This window comes from Colossoma macropomum, unplaced genomic scaffold (genome assembly GCF_904425465.1).
Source record: "Colossoma macropomum unplaced genomic scaffold, Colossoma_macropomum, whole genome shotgun sequence".
In the NCBI taxonomy this organism is placed as follows: domain Eukaryota; kingdom Metazoa; phylum Chordata; class Actinopteri; order Characiformes; family Serrasalmidae; genus Colossoma; species Colossoma macropomum.
Window position 1 is genome coordinate 22,443,226 of NW_023494792.1, and position 22,566 is coordinate 22,465,791.

General features: G+C 39.1%; 1 protein-coding gene across 2 annotated transcripts in view; it reads right to left on the bottom strand.

The window, feature by feature from the left end:
* The window catches only part of lingo1a (leucine rich repeat and Ig domain containing 1a), a 144,270-nt gene that overhangs the window by 31,621 nt on the left and 90,083 nt on the right, over nt 1-22,566 (bottom strand). The window contains exon 1 of one of the 2 annotated variants that reach the window (XM_036576584.1): nt 6,630-6,873. The exons of the other annotated variant lie outside the window; for it this stretch is intronic. The gene's annotated coding sequence lies outside the window, so the exon portion shown is untranslated. Of the gene's footprint in view, nt 1-6,629; nt 6,874-22,566 lie in introns of those variants that run through there. 2 annotated transcript variants of the gene reach the window in all.

The following is a 22,566-nucleotide window of genomic DNA, read 5'->3' on the forward strand; positions in this document are numbered from 1 at the left end:
TTGTGCCCGCTCCTCTAAAGTTACAAAGCGCTATAGCAGGCATTCTGCACCCAGAGTGGCAATGAGAGAGACGCCATTCTCCCTATTATAAGGCAGTGCAGCATCAGAATGATTTTAAAGCTGATATTTTAAGGTAAAATTCTTACATCATGTTGCTTTAACAACTATAAGCAAAACAAAATTAGTTACCTCTGGTTGTCAGGATGGCTCAAACCAAGTTCATACTTCTACCTAGCAGTTAGCAATTTATTCTATGCTAGCTAGCTGAATTTTTATTCAGTACAGACTCAGCTTAATATTACTACTTCCCCCATGATAAGCTGATTTAGATTTTGATCACAATATCCTAACTCTTCTTTTAACGCTTGAAACATATTCTGATAAAGAAATTTAGACTATCAAACTATCCTACCTGTAGTTTTAACGCAAGGCTGAAGATGGCTTCCTATCCGCCAGCTTCTTCAAATTTTCCTTTTCCATCGTAAATGGTGTAACAGTTATTATTACAACACCTGAGGTGCCACCATGAAACTGTTGCATCATTTAAGGTAAAATGGAAAAAACTGAACAAAAAGCTGGTGGAGGGGAAGCTGATTCAGCTTCATAATATGCTGGTGGCATTTTTGATAAGGTGATTTAAGCTATCAAAATATCCTACCTAGAGTTTTATGTAGGAAACTATATATAAATACGGTAGGACATTCTAACAAGGTAGCACAATTTGTCATAACACTAGGAGGCTTCACTGAAGACATAGGTGCAGCAGCTACTTTGCTAAAGCAAACATGCTGCATGGCCTCAGAGTGTAGTATTTGTAAGTATCCCATGAGGTTGCTCGTGTTACCCCCTTTACACGCAACTACCACTTTACTTCTTGTGACAAAGCCATGCCGTGGTGTAAGTAGTGCATTGGGAAAAGAAATGTTTCATTTTGGCTGCCTTAGTTTCACTTTTTCTTTTCAGCCTGTAGCCACAGTAGGCTGTTCGTTCTCCTGGCTGTATGTGCTGATTTGCAGAGTTAACAAGCTTCATAAATGACCCAGTTGATCCAAACATCATATATATTCCATATATTGCAATCAGCTGCATTATCATTAAATTTAGCATAGTAAGCCCACACTTTTGAATGTCTTACTTCGCTCTGCATTTGAAATGGTTAAGGTAGTCAGAGAGAATGCTTTCGCACATGGAGCAGAGCACCCCTACTGCTGATCCAATCTAGTACCAACCATTTAAAAATGCAAGCTATGTAGAATGAATTAAAGCTACACAAATACCAATAGAAGCACTGTTTGTCTAGAAGCTTACTGATATTTTGGTATTGACCAGTCAGGAACCAGTTCTCGATACCCATCCCTATTTTTGAGTATATCGTACATATCATCAACACTTAAAAACACTGATCAGCTCCATGTTTCATTAAAAGGATAACATAATTAGTCATGCTTAATTGGATTTAGTGCAGTACAAAGCATGAAATGTCAATCATCAACATATTCATGGTCTTCTAATCAAAGTGACATTACTGCCATTTTTTGTCAAAATACTGTAACTTGTACAGTGTCAAAATACTGTAACTTGTATCATGTCACGCAAAATGTCTTTTAAATATAGTTTGCAACAAAAAATATATAAAATATATAAAATCTACCATACTACAAACAATTTTCAATACTTCAGTACTTTGTTTAAACAAGCTAGCACCAGGCTGGCAAGAGATTTTTGGAGCAATACCATAGATGCGGTCCTTTTGCTTGCTTAATGAACCTTTGAATGAAAGGTTCTTTTAAAATTTTCTTTTTTTTTTTTAATGTGAGTGTGAGTAACCTTTTTGCAGTTAAAGAACCTCCACATAATAGTTGTTAACCTGTAACATCAGAAGGGTTTTGTATTGATAAAAAGACTGATTTAAAAAGTCAGACATGTTAATTGAGCTATAAAAACTTATTTTTTCGTGTTCATTCCAATAAACATTTTCTGCTCTGACAATGAGCGGAAGTACGTTTATCATAGTATCTTTCTGGTATTGCGCACTGTGATACTACACTTAGTATTGAAATCAAAGTTTGCCGTATCGACCCAGTGCTTCCCACAGTCTAATGCAATATGTCTGAATGACCATATTGATCATAAAAAATAACTTTTTTATAGGAGATATAGATATTTTTGAAGTAAACAATGGCAACAACAGAAATACATGTCAACATTTTTTTTTATAATTGACGCTGCTGACTTTCTTGACTAATCATTGCTGCCCAAGTCTCCATGTCAGATCCCACCAAGATCTGTGCTTCTGTCCACAAGCATGAGCTGAACATCAAGTAATGAAAGTAGATTAACAGCCACACAATCCAACATAATAACCAAATGTGTGATGTATGATGTAAAAAAAGCCTGTGCAGGTCTTTAGTCTTCACAGAAACCAAGACATAGTGCACAGGGAGCCCTATTTTGAGAATGCACTGCAAAAGCTATGATTTTAATAATTTAATTTAGGCATTTGAAGCTGGCCTGTTCCCTCTACAGACAGCAATTTAAATTTCAGGCAACTAAGCAAAACTAATGGATAAAATAATAGTTATTCAGCAGGGCTCCTCTGGCGGGTGAAATGCATTTCATTTAAAGATTAGCGGTAAGCTGCTCTATTTTCCCCTCTCTCTCTCTCTCTCTGTGAGAATGTGACTGTAAGTGATTTGGCTTTGAAGGGACGAGGAGCGAGTGGGAGTGACCTTTTGCAACACAGTAATATGGTCAGACTGAAAATCAATGCAGACACAGATAAGGATCTTTGTATTAAGAGACCTTTTCACCAGCCCTAAAATTAAGCATTAATGTCATGTTTGCGACATGCATGCCTGCTCAACAGCTCCCCCTTTTCTTGTCCAGGCTGTATTTCTTTTTTTTCCTTTCTTTCTTTTTTTTCTCCAAGCCGAGCGAAGCAAACAGTTAAAACGCCAACAGCCGAGGGAAGAGGGGAGATAAAACTCCCAGCTCAGAAGAAAACACACCCATCTCCCATCAGGTCCGGGCTTTGAGCTCGAGGGCCGGGGGATGCTGGGAGATCTCTGGGAGCGGCGTGGCTCTGCAGGACTCCAGCAGCGCCTGCCATGAAAAACTCAACATCCTGAAATTAGCCTCCTCTCAGCGTCTCGCCCCGCTCGCTCTCCAGGCCTCTGGCTGCAGTGCGTGTCTGCTTTCGGATGCAGTGCGGGGCGCCTGCTGTTGCTGTGATTTAAAGAGGGCCACCGAGGATAAACAAAGCTATGGGGTGCATGCAGCTTCGAGTGGAGTTAAAAGACCCCCTTCCCCACTCTACCTAACACAATGACTTCAGGAGCACGAGTCTCTTTACCATATTTTGCCTGAGGGCTTCACAACAAAGCGGCTGGCGTCGATGTTTATAGAATAAGGAATTTATATCACTCAGAACTTCATAGCTCTGCGCAGCTGTAACGAAGCCACTGCATGACAAACATTAGGCACGCACACATGGGAACTACCTAGCAAGAAGCGCACGCAGGATAAGGCTCTTTGACTCACACGTTTGGGATTACTGCACCATATTGTATGCCACCCATGATCATAAGACAGCAGACCAGGCCACGTGCCACACACCAATCCCCTGTGCCCCCTTATAGAGCTTATAGAGATGCTGGTGAAACATTCAAGCACAATATCTGCTTTGATTTTGTGTGCTCGGTCTGTGTCAGCTTGTGCTATGCCTGGTTCACATGCAATCAGCCAAGACTCTACTTTAAAAGCAAAGGCCTCTATCCTACATCTTACTTGTTCTGAATTTTTTTTCCTGATGACCATGTGTGACTTTTGTGTGGGTTTATGTGTTAAAAGCAGTCTTCATTCAGTTATTCATGACAATTTTCCAACTTCTGCTTATCCCTTACAACGAAACAGGCTGTTTTTTTTACACTGTGCCTTTAGGACTGATATAATCTCTGCTCAGGTTGGCTGTCATGTAATGCACCTCATTCAAGAAGCAGCATAGGCGAAAACACTCTTTGTAACTTCAGTGTGTACGGATGGGGATAAAGTGCTGGAGACTGAATAGGCGGATATGATGTATATTAGGGATGCACGATGGTATCAGAATCATATCCGTATCAACAGAAATTTCCTAAAAAACAAATACCGGCATCGGACGTAAGTTTAGATTTGACGTATTTCAAACTGATATCTGATGATGTATTTATTGTACTATGGAAAAGCAGAAGGTTCAGGTAATGCTGTATTACTGTGCTAAACTGTCATTTTATTCATTTTACTGCAAATAAAAATAAGTGTTACATTTCACTGTAATGCTAATCCAGGCAGATTTAGTCCCCAGTTCTTACATATTGTTAATGTTTATGTATCGTCATTGGCTGCTTTGTAAAAAATGGATTTTGGAATTGGCCCACAATTCCCACATTTGTGCATCCCTAATGTAAATGCAGTGGTTTTACTGACAAATTGAAAATTGAAAATGATAGCTTCCACATATGGAAGGTATGGACTAGGGAGTGAATGCTACACTTTGACATTTTAACAGCCTTTAGATACATAAAAATATTTTGTTTAAAATTAAGTGAGAAAAATTCAGTTTTCCATGATTTTCCAGTTTTCCACAGGCCCTTTAATAACACAATATTCATAACATTATAGCAAATATTAAAACATTAATAGGGTCATAAAACATATCTAAGCACTAATTTTAAAAATGATGATGTATAATAATGAACATTTTAGCCGTCTACATTTTAAAATGTTTTAATAATTGGTTTCCTTTAACAGAAGCAGACAGATAGGGTATTGGACTAGCTGCTGACGCCAGCAGGCTGCTTTGTCTCAGGCCCTGTTAATTTACAACTGAATTAAGCCCACCTGTAAAGAAATAGCTGGATTCCCACCACCACTGAATGGAACTAGAATGCAGGGACATCATGTGAACATGCTTTGTATGCAGCTGCCACTTAGCCATGTTGGCTTCCTCATATTCCTCAACAAATACGAGCAGGTGGTCAATCCAATACACTGTTGGCTTACAACAGCCTACATTCAGAGATCTCCACACTTCGAATTAGTATCCTGAGCAGCCATGTGCAGCATCTGCCATCATCCTGGATACTTTTTGTCTACCTTTTCCCATCCCCTCAAGAGTGCAGTATGAACTTCAATGCCAAAGACGTCCACTGTCATTAGCCAATCAGAAAACACCTCCCTTTAATGAGCAAAAAGCACCACAATGAGTACTCAGACACTATTGCAGGTACTGAAAACAGTTAACTGGAAACCAATTATGATATTTACATAGAAGCACTCCATTGAGCTATTAGCATCAGATGGAGTTCCTTTGTATTGATTGTTCATGGGAACAGCATGTGGCAGATCTCAGACAGCAGCAGGAACAAAAGTGATTTACTCAGCAAGCTAGTTAAGCAGTTAAGTTTCATTCAGTACACAAAGACTCACACAAAGACAGGGAGACCAACAAACAGACAGACATATCTTATTTCACAAATCGATATCATGCATGTTTTATAAGAACATAATATAAGCAATACATTTGCAATACTGTGAGAAGAGTGGAGAACACTGCTGTGCTCCAGCCATGGAGACAACTACAAAACATGAAGTCAAACTGATTTCACCCATCCGGGAGGGAATTTGTCATCTTTTTGGGGGGTAACAATGACAATCCAAGCAGCACTGATACTATAGTGACTATCTGAACAAAAACTCAAGCATCTATCGTCTATTTCACCATGCTGCCGCTTCCATAAAGCAGGCTGAAGATGTCCAGCACTGCCACTCATCACCACAGGACAAGCCGCCTCCATAAACCCATAAACCACGGTCAACCACGGCCGCCCGGTTTACCTCAAACCAAATGACAATGTCAAGGACTCGGGAAGAACTGAACCACAGTGCAGAACAGGCTTAACAGAATTAGCCGTTTTCTCCTCGGTTGTGTTTTCTGAACACATACACAGTCTGCGGAGGTTTTAAAGAGACACCAGCCGGACTGAAAGACACTCTTGGTAACGTTACAGCAACATTCATTCGACACCAACCTGCTCAGCTTTTAAGCTACACTTTGTTGTGTGAAAGAGAAGAGCACATCTCGTATTCTTCATTTTCTCCTTCACTTAATGGTGGCCTCTCTCTCTCTCTCTCTCTCTCTCTCTCTCTCTCTCCATCTCCCTCTCTCTCTCTCTCTCTCACTCACTGAGGCGTTGCTCGCGATGAATGATTTCTAAACTTGCAGCGTTTGTGTGGCGCTCCACTGCAGAACCGTCTCACCTCCATTTCTGACAGAGAAACGGAAACCACACGGCGAATTCTTCTCACACATCAACACAAATGAAGGAAAAACGTGTCTTACACATGAAAACGCTGAGCCCCCCCTCGACATTCAAAGCGTCCTATTTCACCGGAGCGCCGCAAACCCGAGCAGCGACTCCTCAGACCCTCAGACACTCTTCGACGACCGTTTAGCTACCTGAGCGGCTCCGTTAGCTCATACCGGCGGCTCCGCTCCCGCCTCGACGGCACGAAAGACGTTAAAGTCTCACTAATGTTTCTTTGTCGAGAGTGAGTTTCCCGCCCTGAGAGGGCGTCTGTAGTCTACTCACCTCCCGCCGTCTGTAAGCATCCTCTCTCTCTCTCCTCTCCTCTCTCTCTCTCCTCTCTGTCACAGAGGCGACTCCCCGAGCTGTACCGGATCGAGCGCCCTAGCTCAGAGCCATGCCGGACACAGACCCGCTCTGTACCGCACCCTCTCACTTCAGCTACCGGTAACAGAAACAGAGACACCCCGCTACTGAGAGTGAACGGACAGCAGCGACCGCGGACTCATCGCTGTTCGTTGGTGGCGGGTTTTCTTCCACTCAGGCAAGGCTTCTCAAAGCGCCTGCTAGCGCCGGAGCGAAAAAGGGAGTGGATGAGAGAGAGAGAGAGAGAGAGAGAGAGAGAGAGAGAGAGAGAGAGAGAGAGAGAGAGAGAGAGATTCCCACGCACTGTTTGGCAAGCTCACATCTGTTAATGTTCTACCCTCAAAACGTTTGTATTTTTTGTATTATTTAAAATTTCACAGCTTTTTATATTGCGTTATTTAATCGTTGAGAGGAAAACGAAGACATCCGTGTGAAAAGAGGTCGTGATTGTCTTCAACACAAAAGTAGCCATTTTATTTACTATCTGAAAGGACCAGTGAATCTAACTCAGTCTTCTGATATTTTGTATGTGATGTTGATGATGGTAAAACAGTCCTAAATCTGGAGACTTTTTTGGAACTATTTTGCCTCGCAACGCCCTACATGTATCTCTCCGCAATGAATGGAGTTTTTACTATTTTTATTTTAAAAATGTTTCAAGCCCAAACCTTCTCAAAATTATTGTAAAACAGTGACTTAGGCACAAGGCAGCTATTCATAACTATATCATGCAATTTTTAGAGATTTTTAGAGCTTTTAGAGACATTAAACCCTTCAGACGTATGGTTCCTATCACCACCACTGTGAACAGTCCCTCTCTAGAACACAGCTTTTCACATCAATGACTGTTTTTGCGCAGAAACCTCGATAGAATTCTCTTTTCATGCAGACACAGGAAAAACTATACTAGATAGGACAATGTTCAAACGCAGTCAGGTAAACAATGACACACAATGACACCCTAAACAAGCTGCTCATCTGCCAAAATGGCCAAAGAAGTAGATCATTTAGATGATTTGGAAAAACAAATGAAGTCACAAGAGAGAGAGCTAGCTAATGTACTCCATGATTTGACAACACTATTAACAGGGCTAGGCCTGGGGGTTGAATTAACACCTACAGTGTTGAATTCACTCTTATAGTGTTCATTTAGCGGGATTAATACGAAGTCTGCAAGTGTTATAAATTAGTGAAATGTATAGTAATGGAAAAAAATCTATTCAATTAAAAGGCTTAGAGAGGGAGCATCACCTATGTCACCTATGTGAACAAATCCACTTGGCTACACATATTACCCGTCTTTATATTAGTGTAACAGAGCTAAATGGACTGGCTCTGTCATATTGTGAACCTGTGCAGTGTTTGTGAGAGGCATGGGACAGTGGCTTCAGTCAGGGCTGCAGTACTGCTTCTGAGGACCTGATGGCACTGTTGGACTCAAAGAAGGAGAATTCTTTCAGAAAACCCATGTCTTAAAAACACTCACAGGAAGCTCTCAAGCATCTGCTCAAGAGAGCTCTCTGGAAAAAACAATAGCAGCATGCCGCATAAACAGGCAGTCTCAAATAAAATAACAGCTGTCTGTTCTGATAGAGGTCACCAGTCCTCCATCCGCACACACTCGCTTGTTCATGCAGTGGGTACTCACACAGAGGGATTTTTCACTCCTTATAGGTGTAAATCAGATTAAGGACTCATTCAGGAAATTGTGCCCACAGACATGTCTGGATCAAAGCCATCGCTTCAGCCGTGTGTGCATTAACAGATGAGGTGATTATGGATTACTACAAACCCTTAACCCACTTATGCGCACATAGCATCATGTCTGGATATGCAAAGCAGTCACCTGCTATGTGGGGGTGTGTGCGTCTGTGCCTATTTCTGTCATATGCGGTGCATTTATAGTGGAGGCATGGTGAAAAGCATGCAAGATGGCCATAGTCCATTGTTTTGAGGAAAGGTTGCTTTTAAAGCTATTTGCTCAAGAGCTGGCAGCAGTGGCCTGGACGACAAAACCACTCCACCGGGGAAATATGCCCCAGCTTTCTCTGCAGTACACTGACTGAACTTAATTGCACAGTCAAGTCAACAGCTCTCTCAGCTACACTGAGCACTAACCAGAGAGAAAGAGAGAGAGGGATTTCGCAATGAAAGCTCTAGGGAGGGCATATGGCCGGTATGATCTCTGTACAGAGCTGGTTCCGGGCCTTTGCCACCTCATTCGATTGTTTTTCATTACTTCTTTCGAAATAACGGTAGCACAAGGAGCACAACTGTCCAAGGTAATCGAAGGCCCACTGATTAGAATTAATGTGTCAGGCACAGGGGAACAGACCAGACCCCACAAGGAGACTAACAACAGAAAATAGAAATCAAAAAGCAGAATGTCCATGGTTTTACCCCTCTATATCAGACGGAACAGTTACAGCACATTTACAGCATATTTGAGTTGTGACATTTTCTTTTACTTGTTCTATAAAGATCAGGTAATCACAACTTAAAGAAGACTTCTATTTTTTTCTTTTTGTATAGTACAACTGTTATTCAGTCATTTAGAGCGATTTGTTCTGAAAAGTTTTTACATTAAATGATTATGAATATGCTGCCTAATGTCTCAGTCGTTGTTTTACAGTAGTTTTGACAAACGCTTTTGGAGTATGGAGAGTATTAAGAATGTATTTTTTAATCCATCATGGTGGGTGTTGTAAAACATACTCAGAAGGCATATGTAGGTTCACTGGTGGCTTTAGATAGTAGATAAAATGGCTATATTGCACTGTACACATCTTGACGCCTGGTTCCTATCACCCCCACTGTAAAGAAATCTAAGACTGTAAGTTCTTCTGAAATGTACAATTGTACATCAAGCTACTCTGACTGACTGTTTATATCTCTCTATCTACCCCAGAGTGACATTAAGCTTTCGTTCACTTTGCAACCAGCAGCTCTAATAGCAGCTATAGGCCATGAGTGCTGTGAAGGTTTACACACTGAATTGTATCAGCTATTCTCACTCCAAAGTCATGCTCTTTTGCTCTACTCAGTGCAAAGAAGGTCAGCGTGACCTGTAATATGTAGTTCAGGGCTCAGTGCTTGACTTAGCCGCAAATTAGACCTTTTTTGGAGGAGGGGGTGGTAGAGGCAGAGTGCCTACATTGGCAGAGGAAAAGAGGAGAAGAGAGGAGAGGAAAGAACAGGACATTGTGAGGATATATGCTCTAAAGAGATTTCTTAAAAGGATTTCTTTTAAAGTAAATTTCTTCTGTTATTTTTGCCTTAGACTATTGCCTCCTGCTTAGTAAATGTATGTACAACTAATTTGGTAACTATGCAAATCTACTCTAGGCTAGTCTGCCTTTTATTTGTTGTACTTTTTCATCTTAAGTTGATAAATAAAACATTTAAAAAAAAGTTCTTTGTGGGTTTCTGTGGTTCTGAATACAGCCGGTTGCCTCATGAGTGGGTCATTTGGGTTCTTTACAGTCAGAGGGGAATTCTTGAAGTTATACAACAAGCTATGGAGATGGTACACATGCACTGTGTTCGGAATGGATGACAAAATAGTGAACTGACTGGGCGATAACCTCGGTATGACCTAAAGATTTGTAGATCAAAATTTGAACAGTGCTACAACATGGCTGACTATGAGCCGTAATAGTACCTATCCATGCTCCACCAACAAATGCTTCTTTCATAGCAACTGTTGCTAGACTAGACTAGACTAATCTGTGATCAGTCACTCTTTACAGAACTAACTCTCTGTGTTTTCCTTTTCTTTGCCGAGTTGAGTTCTGGACCGTCTTAGCCTTCCGGACCATTTTGACCACCATTGAGCTTCACGTTTTACAACGCTGTGCAATCCTCACCATCATGAACTGACTCTCCTGATGATGCTGCTGCTGCATAAACTCAAACTATCTAATTAACCATTGCTCCGCCTGTTTTCCCCGTTTTGTATTCTAATATTTTATACTAATGCTGTTTGCTATCTGGTGTCGACCAGGAGGATGGGTTCCCCTTTTGAGTCTTGGTTCCTCTCAAGGTTTCTTCCTCTTGCTCTTAGGGAGTTTTTCCTTGCCACTGTCGCCATTGTCTTGTTGTCTTGCTCATGGGGGCTTGGACCTGGACTTGACTAGACAAGCTTGATTTTGGCAAAGATCTCATTCAGCCTTAGGCAAAACTAAGATTTTAATGATTCATTTTAAATGATATTTATGTGGTGTATTTATGAAAGTAATTTTTTTTTTTTTCGTATAATTTATACATTAACCTAGTTAAGATCAGCTACAGCAACATAGTCTGCTTCTACTGGAAACTCAAAGTTATGTGGCAACCTAATGGAAGATTGCTACAGTTCTTATTTATAATGGGCTTGTAGTAAACAGTTGCTGTGATGGCATTTGTGGTCACAGCATGAATAGATGAATTCATTTGTCATGACGGCATGCCATCAAATTGTGATGAAATAAATGCCACAGAAGTGAAATGGTGAGAAACCTTTGAGTTAGAGTTTAGAGAACCCTATACTGCCACATCCCTTGATGTTTATTTATGCTCTAGGTATCAAAATATCTTAGAGAACCCCACTGCAGAGAGAGCTTTTTTCTTTTAAGAGTGTAACGCATAGCCTAGAAGGACTCAGACAGATTATTATTTTGCCATGCCACCCTGACTCTGCTTTTTATTGACATGTTTACCTGCACTGCTGAGATCCTCTCTCTCTCTCTCTCTCTCTCTCTCTCTCTCTCCCTCTCTCTCTCTCTCCTGCAGGAGCAGCTGACTAATGTGTTCCCTCTGTGAGCTTCCATCACCTTCACCTCAGAGCCTCAGAGCTGCCAGACACTTCTCTCCCCGCCAGGCTCGAACAATGCCCTGCACACAGCTATTTCCTCCCTCCACAAGACCGCAATTTATCGCGTCTCACCGGCCTTCGCCTTTTTGCAGAGACAATAGGCCGATGATGCCAGAAGCTGCTATAAAAGATGTTTCCGGCCAATCTCAGCACGGCACTCATCTAATCTGGAGCCAATCGAATCTCATCCCCTCATTTCTCAGGCACACCCAGGGGAGGCTGGGTGACACTCGCATTAAGCACCGCAGCAGGGATCACTCATTCAGAGGCTTTTAGAGGTTTTCTGGTAAATGCAAATTTGTACACACGACTTCAAGGGCAGCCAGGATTATGGGCATCTTTTAAAGCAGGCTGCAGTAGTAGAGCAAGGCCTATAAATGGAAGTCAGGTCACATGGCATGGCTATAACTGAGAAGCTCTATACATAAAATCAGAGCTTATGTTAATTATGCACTTGCTTTTTAGAGCATTTCCATAGGAGGACCGCCTTTGGCCTCTTATAGAATCTTTTAATGGATGGTTCTGTATAGGAATACCCAACCAGAGCTCTATCTGCCATGTCTATAGAATACAGTCAATTGCCATGTACAATAATTTCTACTTAGAAAGAACAGATAACCCACTGACTCACAACACACTTATAATAGAAGCCATTGGGCAGTTGCTTCAGTAAGAGTCTAGGGCTGCCCTGTTCTTTTACTAAGTACAATAAAATGTCTAAATTATTTACTGTGTTAACTGATTGTACTCTACTGACATGACAGATAGAGATTTGGCTGAAACCAAATTAGAGTACCTCTTTAAAGAACCATCCATTGAAGGGGTCTTTAGCAATGTTGGGGCAACGTGGTACAAAGTAACACATTGCAGTGATGTAATGACTTTTTCCTCTAAGAAATGAAGTATTACAGGTTAAAATCTTGTAGTCACATTACAGTTACTTACTTAACAGGAACCATGTTACTTGAGTTACTCTTATATCTCAGGTAATATGTAAACATTATTAAATGTTTCAAAACCAGCCATTTACACAGTCCATATCATATGTCTTAAAGGCACAGTAACAAAGAGAATATTGTTGGATTGTGGAGGTTGTAAAATGGTCACAGATTAATTATGACCAGTTTTGGAACATAAATCCACACAAATGTTCTAAGTGGACCTCAAGAAAATAAATAAAATACCAGAAAAATGTAGGATGTGGGTCCTTTCATTTTGTGTGATGCATTTAAAGCACATTTCATCTCTATATATTATATGTCTCTCCTTGTATGCAAGTATGCATGTACCCTACCTTTGACTTGGGAGTATTCTACTGGTGCAAACCAAATCATCCATTCATAGTTTTAATGGAATGTATCTTCTTTAAAGTAAAGCCAGGAGTTTCCAAACACATTACCTAAAAAGACTATTGAATTCCCCTGTGCTTTCCAACTGGTACAGGTTTTTATGGGATTAATACCTAAGTAATGAGTATTAAGATTACCTTTCCTAGCAATTAATGAGTAAAATAATCCCATTACAGTTTGAGAGAAGTAATTACCCATTGGATTACTTTTTGAGTAAGTACCCTAAAACTGTTCTTTAGGGAACCGAAAGTGATTTGAGAGTATAGAATCTAATAATAAATAATAAGTACTGTACAATTACACAGATGCACATTGATGCAGAGGGGCAACTTTGTTTTGTATCTTGACCTGTGTTAGATATATTGAACTCTGGATGAGGAAAGGAGCACAGTAGACAGGCTGTGGTAAAACTGAAATGGGGTGTTGCATGCACCGCCATACTCTCTCCAAATCCAATTTCCAGCACACTTTGAAATGCGGAGCACGAGAGCAGGGCGAGCGAGGTGGGGGTGGAGGACTCTCCTAAGAATGCTGCTATAAAATCTCTATTTGCATGGATTTATGATAACTTGTAAAGTATTGCTCTTGTAAGCATTTCTCTGGATGTTTGCCATACAGTATTTAACATACTTACAGTACATGCTGAACTCCTACAGAGAAAGACATGCAGGCATAAATCTCAGCCCAGCATGTTTGTTAGCACAACTGCTATGAACTCTACACTCACCACTGCTGTGTGATTGGTCCATGTGATGCACTGCAGTTTCATTTTTTTGCCCAGAACAAGAAAATAGAAAACTGGAGCCTCTATCATGGAAAACCAAATTTACCCCACTATCTGGAAATAAAAGAGTTTCATGTGGTATGTAATCGTTGCCAAAATTTTAAAAAATGTACCATTCACTCCCCAATCCATGCAGTCCATATATGGAAATGAAGCTGCCGAAACACCTTGTTTTGAATTCACTGTTGTTGTAATGCCATATGTTTGCCTATTAAAGGCCACCACACACAGAATCATGTAACATCAAGTAGCATCAAGTACCCAGATAGCAGACAGTTTTGGGCTGATTCTGACTTTCCTATGTGAGTGTTGGTTGGCTACTGGGTAAATGAAGAGCATGTGGGCCAGGATAGGGCCAGATCTTGGACAGCTTCATATAGTTTTGCCTCTTGTCTACATTTGTGGGACAATTCTGGAGTGAATGTTGCGAACCAACAATGTAGTTGGGCCAGATTGGGGCCAGATTTGGGCTGAGGACCAAGTCGTATATTGGGCCAGAACAAACCAAGAATGTGGCCCACAAGTGGGCCGGATAAAATTTGCTAACTGGGTAGCAGAATGCTGCTCTAGAATGCTGGCAGGAAGAGCCAATAAAACCAAGGTTCAAGTTCATTTTTACACTCTACTCGAATAAATTGAATGAAATAAAGTGTTCAGCATCACTTATCACACTTGGCATCAGTTCACTACCTCTTCGCAGAGTTCTGTTGTATTTTTTATTTGTCAGTCTCAAAGGCAGAGTAACAAAAAACAGCCTGTTCAGTTCTAAGAAATACAGGAGGGTTGGAAAAGCGTCATGTAAGAATAAATTCTGAATGTTTTTGGTGCATAACACCACACAAAAGAAGTAAAATTAGTTAATAATTAAAGTTAATAATTAAAAGTTCTTAAGTGGACATCAGGGAAATTATAGGCCTCATAACAATTAGAAATTGCAGTTTTTGCCACTGATGGCAAAATCATGTTTTCATTATTTTTACCTGTAGGTCAAATGTCAAATTATGTCAGTTGAGTGTTCAAATTAAAAAAAACTCTTAATACATACCACATTTTTGTTTATAAGCTTCATTTCATTAGATGTGAAGCATCTCATTGACCATAACTCACTCACTTACTCACAGACTCATGTTTAGCAGGCTAAAGTTTCTCCACAAGGGGACTATTGGCACTTAAAAATAGATTTTGTCTTAAGAGCAGTACTTCACATCAGTGATACTGTGTCCTTGTTTTTTTTTTAATATCTTTGCCATTTTATTGATCCTTTAACAACAAATCAAACAAAAAATCAGAAGTGCCAGAAATGTACAGTTACAAATGTTATTTATTATGTAATGACTATGTAATTACATTTGAAAAGTATAGCAAAACAACAATAATAACTCCAAAGTTCTTTAAGTTTAGAACTGAAGAATTGGTCTACATGATCCAGTTTTCTATTTTTTCCTTTTGTCATGAAAATAAAATACAACACTGACAGTTTGCTTTTACTTTTGACAAGCAGGTGCTGGGCTCTATAACCTGTACGATGAAGAGGACGATAATGAAAGCACTGTCTTAGTGCTTCGATGTCTTCTCTTTTTTTGTTGTTTTCTGGGTGATATTTTCATCCAATTATTTGCTTTAACTCAGCTCACACTAGATTTGCTCACATAGGCAGGCGCCCGCTTTGCAGGGAAATGTGGGCGATATCCAGTCAGCGAAGGTTTTATCTTCAATGCACTCATTTTGAATCCACTTGGCAGTGTCCCCTCGCCTCGTAAAGGTGGTGGAGCCCAACACTTCAGCTGTCAGAGTTGCAAAAAACACCACATATTTTTTAAGTTTTCAGTGTCCTATTTTTCATCTGACAAGAATTGTAAGACAACAAAAGCATGTTTCAAGTTTTCTTATTTTTGGAATATGTTACACTCTGCATGGACACAGCCTGACTTCTGCTTAGAAATCAATACAACCCTCTGAACCGAAACCTCACCACAACTCACTCATATTACATATTCCACCAGCGTACCAATATAGAACACATACAGTATTCCCTCCACGCGTGCACTCGCATCACATTACATAGTCATTCATTAATGCATTTCACTCACATGCAGTACACAGCACACACACAGACACTGACACTGTGTCATTCGCAACAGACAAATTGCATTCATTATCTCATACTTCTGCTCTCGTCTGTTGGCTCCTGTCTCTGATTATTTTATTGGTCCACAATCAGAGAGATCCATTGTTATGACAAAAGATCATTTTCGCTTTTGGTCATAAAAAGCTTTTCCTGCGGTGTACCTCCCTTCATAAAGTCATTTGTTTGTTTGGCAGGCTTTTGTTATGAGTACACAGACAGCCGTCCATGCTTTAACCCCTCCTGGCTCTCTCTGCCACTCCTTTAAACAGAGACGTCAGGAGGGGGGAGAGAGATGTTACTACATGGTAGCAGGCTTGTTCTCTCAGACACAGACCAGATCATGTTGATCAGTCATTGCTTTTGAATTCTTAGAAGTCAACAGTTACGTTGATATACATTACTATCTACATTTACATTATATTAATATTTACAGGGTCCACTTATCAGAAAAGCAAATATTCCCCTTTTTTCAAATAAAGCGTTTGATTTAATACAGTCGTATACAAAAGCTGGTATATACAAGTATACAAAACCCTGGTCAAATGACTTTTTGCTCTTTTTCCTAAGTAAAAATAAGTAACACATCCTTTACAAAAAACAAGTTTTAGTTTAACATAATGGGAAAAAACAAACATTAATATAAAATGTGCCATAACTTTTCCACACTCCTTATATTATCCTCCCATGTTCAATTCAGCAAATAAACAGTATTGTGTATTAAAGTGTGCAGAAGTGTGTTCTCTGAACTTATTTTCACTTTAAAAAAAATCAACAAAGTGTCATTTGACCGGGGGTGCTCAAACTTTTGTACACAACCGTGTGTGAGAATTGTTACAGGGTGAAAACATACCATTCAGTATCTGGTTCCTACAGTACATATACAGAAACTAAGCTGGCAAAACAGTAAGTTTGGAATTCATTGTTTTTGTGATGTCACAAAAATCTACATATTTCTATATCTGCCTTTATACAACAGTTAGTTCCAGCCACACAACCTGATTGGTTGAGAAGCATTCTAACCCGTTTTTTCTAACACGTTTTTTTTTCACAAACGCTGTATCACTCCACTGAGACGCCATTGCTAAGCAACGACTTTGACAGCTGTAGGAGACGCTCGAGCCATTTGAACGTTTTTATTTCTTCCTTTGCACAAACAGAAAATGGATACTTTTAAGATCACATATGACCAATAGCCGATTTGGTCAGACTCTGAAGATGAGACTACACTAAATTCCGAAACTGTCATTACCACTGAGCAAGCTTTTCAGTCGGCAGCTGTGACAGAAGAAAACCTAAACAGCCTGGAATTGCCAAACATGAATCGAATAGTAATATAGTAATTACACATAATAATGTCTTATATAACGCAATTATGTTCAATATTACAATCATATAATATATTATGAAAACCTTAATAATAATACTGTCATTGAATAATAATATTAAAAAAATCTTCTTTTTACAAGTGTAAATGTGGTTTTTTGAATGAATGTTCATTTTCTGCATTTTTGATAGAATTTCTCTGCTCGTGTCAGTGAGGGAGAAAACGACAGCTTTCCTTTGTTACCGCTGGTGATAAATGCAGCTTCTAAGGGTTAATACTTCCTTCATCTTCTTCCTCTGCTGACCTTCAAGCCTCACCCAAAGCTCCAATTGAGCACCAAGCTTCAAGTAGGTATACTTAACTGAACTTGGAGAAGGCTGTTTTTAGAAGCTCGTTATTCATTCCTCGAGTGAGACTGTGCCAAACTTTTGCTCTTGAGCTGTACCAATTAAACAACACTGAAGCTTGTGTTGCTCTGCAGTGGACAGGATATTTAATCAGCCCAGTATGGTGGAGCTGGGAGATTTGAGTGAGATTGGAACTTAAAACACTTCTCATCCAGAGAGCGCTGTGTGTGTGTGTGTGTGTGTGTGTTTTATGAAGGAGAGAAGATCTCCTCTGTTTTCATCTCCACATCACTGATGGGCTTGCCAAAGATTTCTAGAATCAGACTGTTGTAGTTGCGGAAAAACAGATGTTGCTTTCATCCAAAATAAGCAGTCTGTGGAGGGCAGCACTTTCATTTACCGCAGGAAAACTTTTTACAATTAACCATAAACTCGGTCATTCTACTTTCAAGGGAATATAATAAATGACACGGAAAGCAGCTAAAGAAGCAGAAACAATGGCGGTTGTGTTCGACCACAAACCAGTAAGTCAATTACAGTCTCATAAAATCTACATGACAGAGATTCTGAGAGTAAAGATATTTTCCCGCAGGTCAGAGACTTCCTGAATAACTGCCCTTCTACTTCTCTCGGAATGCCTTCCTACTCCACTGTGTGAATACTAATTGTTATGAAATGTAAACACCTAGGTTTTCTAGTGAATACCAACTTTTTAGCAGACATCTGATAGTAAAAAGAACTCCGGGTCTAAGCTGGATTTCTCTACCACAAAAATGAATAGCGTTTTCAAAAATCAACACCATCATGCCCTGTGCTAAACAAAAAGGTTCCAAATTTGAACTTTTGTCCTACATACATTTTTCCACTGAATGTCACTGCTTTCTCTAAATTATGATGTCATTAAGGAGACTAAAATGAATATTCCTACATGCAAGCTAACACTGCTGCATATTGAACTGACATCATAAAACTGGCAACCTCACCAAAAAAACCCAAACAAACCAGCACGCACTGTCAGTGTAGTAGTTAAATTCCTTCAGCAAAAGTTGAGTTCAGTTGGAGTAGCTGATGTTGCCCTGTAACAGTAATGTAGACAGAGTTTAATAGTAGACTACCTTTCATGCACAGTGCTTGCTTATTGTTAGCATGGATGGATGTAGTAATGTTCATATTTCAACTCTTTAATGATCTCATAATTCAGAGGACCCATTACCATTCAGTGGAAAAGTAAATGTAGGACAAAAATGATTGAGTTTGGAATCTTTTTGCTTAGCACAGGGTGCAATAATGTTGATTTTTGAAACTCCCATTTATTTTATCATTGAGAAATCCAAATTGAGTTGCCGGAGTTGCTAACACGAGATGACACCGACTACAGAATGGCGACTTCAGAAATGTAGAAGAAGAAATGTACATTACTGTAATGAAATTTTTGTCTATTGGCCCATTCACATGATTGGGCAAAATAGTTTGAAAAAGTAGTGATGGCTGAATACACTGTCTAAAATGTATTCAGTAACATGTTCCATTACAATACATGAACAATACGTTTATAATATATCCTTATACAGCATATTTAAAAACTTTGCTCTTGTCCTTTTTATTTAAAACAAGCTGTATGTGATCTAATTTCAGTTTATGTGTGTAGCATAAGGCCACGAACGTGAGTCCAGTACAACACCAATGCTAACCTTATGACTCATGAACATGTCCACTCCAGAGTAGGCTGTTTTGTTTCATCATCCCTCAAAACAGTTCAGTAACACTGAGATTAATAACTGATCATCACACTGATTTATCAGTCTACTCAGGCTTTAGCAAGTGCTGAGTTCGTGTAATAGATGTTTTTTGCTGTTCAAGTAATTAATAAACAAGTATCAGTTTTCTAAAAGTATTCTCCTAAAATGTTAAAGGTAACTGTATTCTGAAATCTGCCTTTACAAAATGTGAATTGGACTGAATACAGATACTCACTTTATGTACTCTGAATACATATTTCCAATACTTGTATTCCATTACATCCCAGCCATGTCCACTCATCATGAATGTTTACATAATGTTAACCGGACCTGGCTTTAAAGAATGAATAAAAAAAATTGAAGGGTGTTACAATATTGGGTCTGCTTAAAGTAAATAGATTGCTTTTTTTATTCCATTTCTGAGACCTGCTTTATAGTTACACCACTTAACGGTGCTATTTTTTCACATTTTGATATGGGACTTTAGAAGGTGATCAGTAACTTTGCATTAGTCATTCACTGAAATCATGTTAAATATTAATTTTTAAGAACATTTTGTGCTGTTTAGTAAGTCAAAGGCATCTAGCAGCGGTCAGCAGCTTTCAGCATTAACCAAGCCTGTTGAAAATCCACTAGAATTTGAATACGGTTATATTACTTTCAGTGTCTCAGTAATAGGACTAGTGTAACAGCCCCAGTCAAATTACTTGTTTTATTGAGTTTTTTGTCAATCTTTTTGTTGCATTTTGTTGATTTTCTAAGAGAAAATAAGTTAATGAATCCTCTACAGAGATTGTTCTGCAAATTTTAAATCACAATTTCTGTTTATTTGCAGAAATAGAGTTTTATGTATTGTGAAAAAAAGGAAACATAAGATATAAATTGTGCCATAACATTTGCACAGGTCACATTTTACACTTCTCTTTTCCCTAACATGTTAAATTTAGTAAATAAGCAGTAATATTAAATAACTGTATATTAAAATATGCAGAGGTGTGTTCTCTGTGGAGGATGTGTTAGCTTTCACTTAATCAAAAAAATCAACATGCCATTTGACCAGGAGTGCCCAAACCTTTTTACATGACTGTATGTTGTGTAGTCTTGAAAGTATGCATTCTGTATTACACAGTTAGTGTGGCATCTCTCTTGTCTGTACAAAGCTGTTTCTAATGATTGCTTTCACTGCTACTTTAAATAGTAACCTTTCCAATTAAACAATCCAATTTGCTATAGATTGCCTCGTGTCTAGTTTAACCCATTGCCATTGATATGCTATGGATTGTCTCTTGTCTAGGTGTGCAGCACCATTAAGATCAATGATCATGGATTTAAAAATGTGCTTAAAATGATCCTCATGCTGCCATATTAAAAGGATTTTATGCTATAAAGCTTATATGATGGCAGATCCTGATTAATTCAGCCTCGGTCTCCATCACCGAATGTGTTTCACCTTGATTTATGGATTTACCTCTATCTGCCTGAGGTTCAAATGCAGCCGTGTCTCAGGGGAGCAAAGCCACCATTATGAAGAGCAGCCTGGCTGTAATGAAACACTTTACAACACTGCACAATTATTGAACTAATACTGGTTAAACGTTACAATCATCTGAAAGATTGATCATTTCGCAAGCTTCTATCAGATAAATAATTCATGAGCTGTATCTTCATCTCACGCCTGAACTAACATTCAGTTCTACTCTGAATCGTGACCATCTCAGTGCAGACAGTATCAGTCATCATTGACCCCTGAGCATGAACTGCCTTATTGATACTTCAGCTTTACAGAGATCAAAGGTGGAATCTACAGTAGGACAGTAAAGATTTTTACATTAAACATATTTTTGGATATATGATTTGATTCGAACACAAGACAGTGTCTTAACTTAATGAAATATTGATGTTCAGATTAATCAAGTCATCCATTTTATTAACTGAAGAGTTACACTGAACAACCCAGATCAATTCACATTAATATGCATTAATAGTGCCTCTGGACTGAAGACACTTCGGTGGTAAAAAGCACAGCAAAATCTGACTGAACATTTAAACTGATGCTGCTGTTGTGTTGGTTAAGACAGAAGGCGTTGGTTAAAAGCCGCATATTTGGTTGTTGCAAGGAAATATTATAGAATAAACAGACGATGGCTGCAGGTATTTAGTTTTATTCAGTTCAACATTGTTCTGTTCTACACTGAATATTCTTTCATGGAAAAGGTCAGCACAACCTGCTGCTGCGTTTCCATGGCAGCAGTTTTATACATTGGCTCTGAACATGTTATCATCATGTTAAAGCAAAGCATGCATTAGTTAGTTGTTACCAGTTCCGACACACTTAAGAACTCATGGCGCTTCTAAATTCAGTAAAAGGAGAGTTTAAAACTATCTACTGTTTATTACGGACTTAGTAAAGACTTTATGCACAAACCTAAGTATAGATTTACGCAAAACCAAGAGAGTAAAAAAAAAGAAACTATAACATTTGTATAATACTTCTATGAAACTCTGTAACTTTTTCACCTCCATATAATATCCTTGCACTGTTAGAAATAAAGGTTCTGTGCTGGTACATTTTTCGTTAATCAAGGTACAAACAATGTAAATATGCCCTCAAAGGTACAACAGTGGTTTTAAGGTCCAGTTGTGCCCCTTAAATAAGCTTTTCCAAGTGAAAAAGTACATATTTGTACCTTTTCATAACCTAATGTTTTAAAACAGAACAATAAAATAAAGAGCCTGGAGACGAGACGGGGTGTGGAGTCAGTACAATTTAGAAAATATAATTTCAATGGAATATGCTACAATTATGTTCCCTGACTAAAGGTACTGAGAATGACCCCAGTGACAAGATGAGTACTGCCCCAGTTTCATATCTTTATTTCTGAAAGTGTATAATACTGTCTAAAATTATAATCTTTAACACTTAAATATTGTCAGTATTGTAGTAAATTATACAAATACTTTGAACACCTTTAAACAGTGAGATCTAACTGCTCACCATGTGGTCATGATGGACTGGGATGTAGTCTCACTTCCTGTGCTAAAATGCAGGGGTGTGGCTAAAATAAGGCTCCTATTTATGAACTAAAACTCTTTGTGTTTCAGTAGTGAAAGGAAAATGTGGGGCAGTATTTTTTTTAATAAAATCACAAGAAGAGTCGAGTGTAACCATGACTATGAACTGACAACAGCTCTTTACTGAGCAACCAGGCAGAAATAGGCACACTGAAACCCAAGTAAACCCACTCCAACTAACAAGTAGCAACATAATCAACACAAACAGTACCTTTTTAACCCTGGCCATTGCTGCAGTATTATTTTCACAAGCTGAAATTT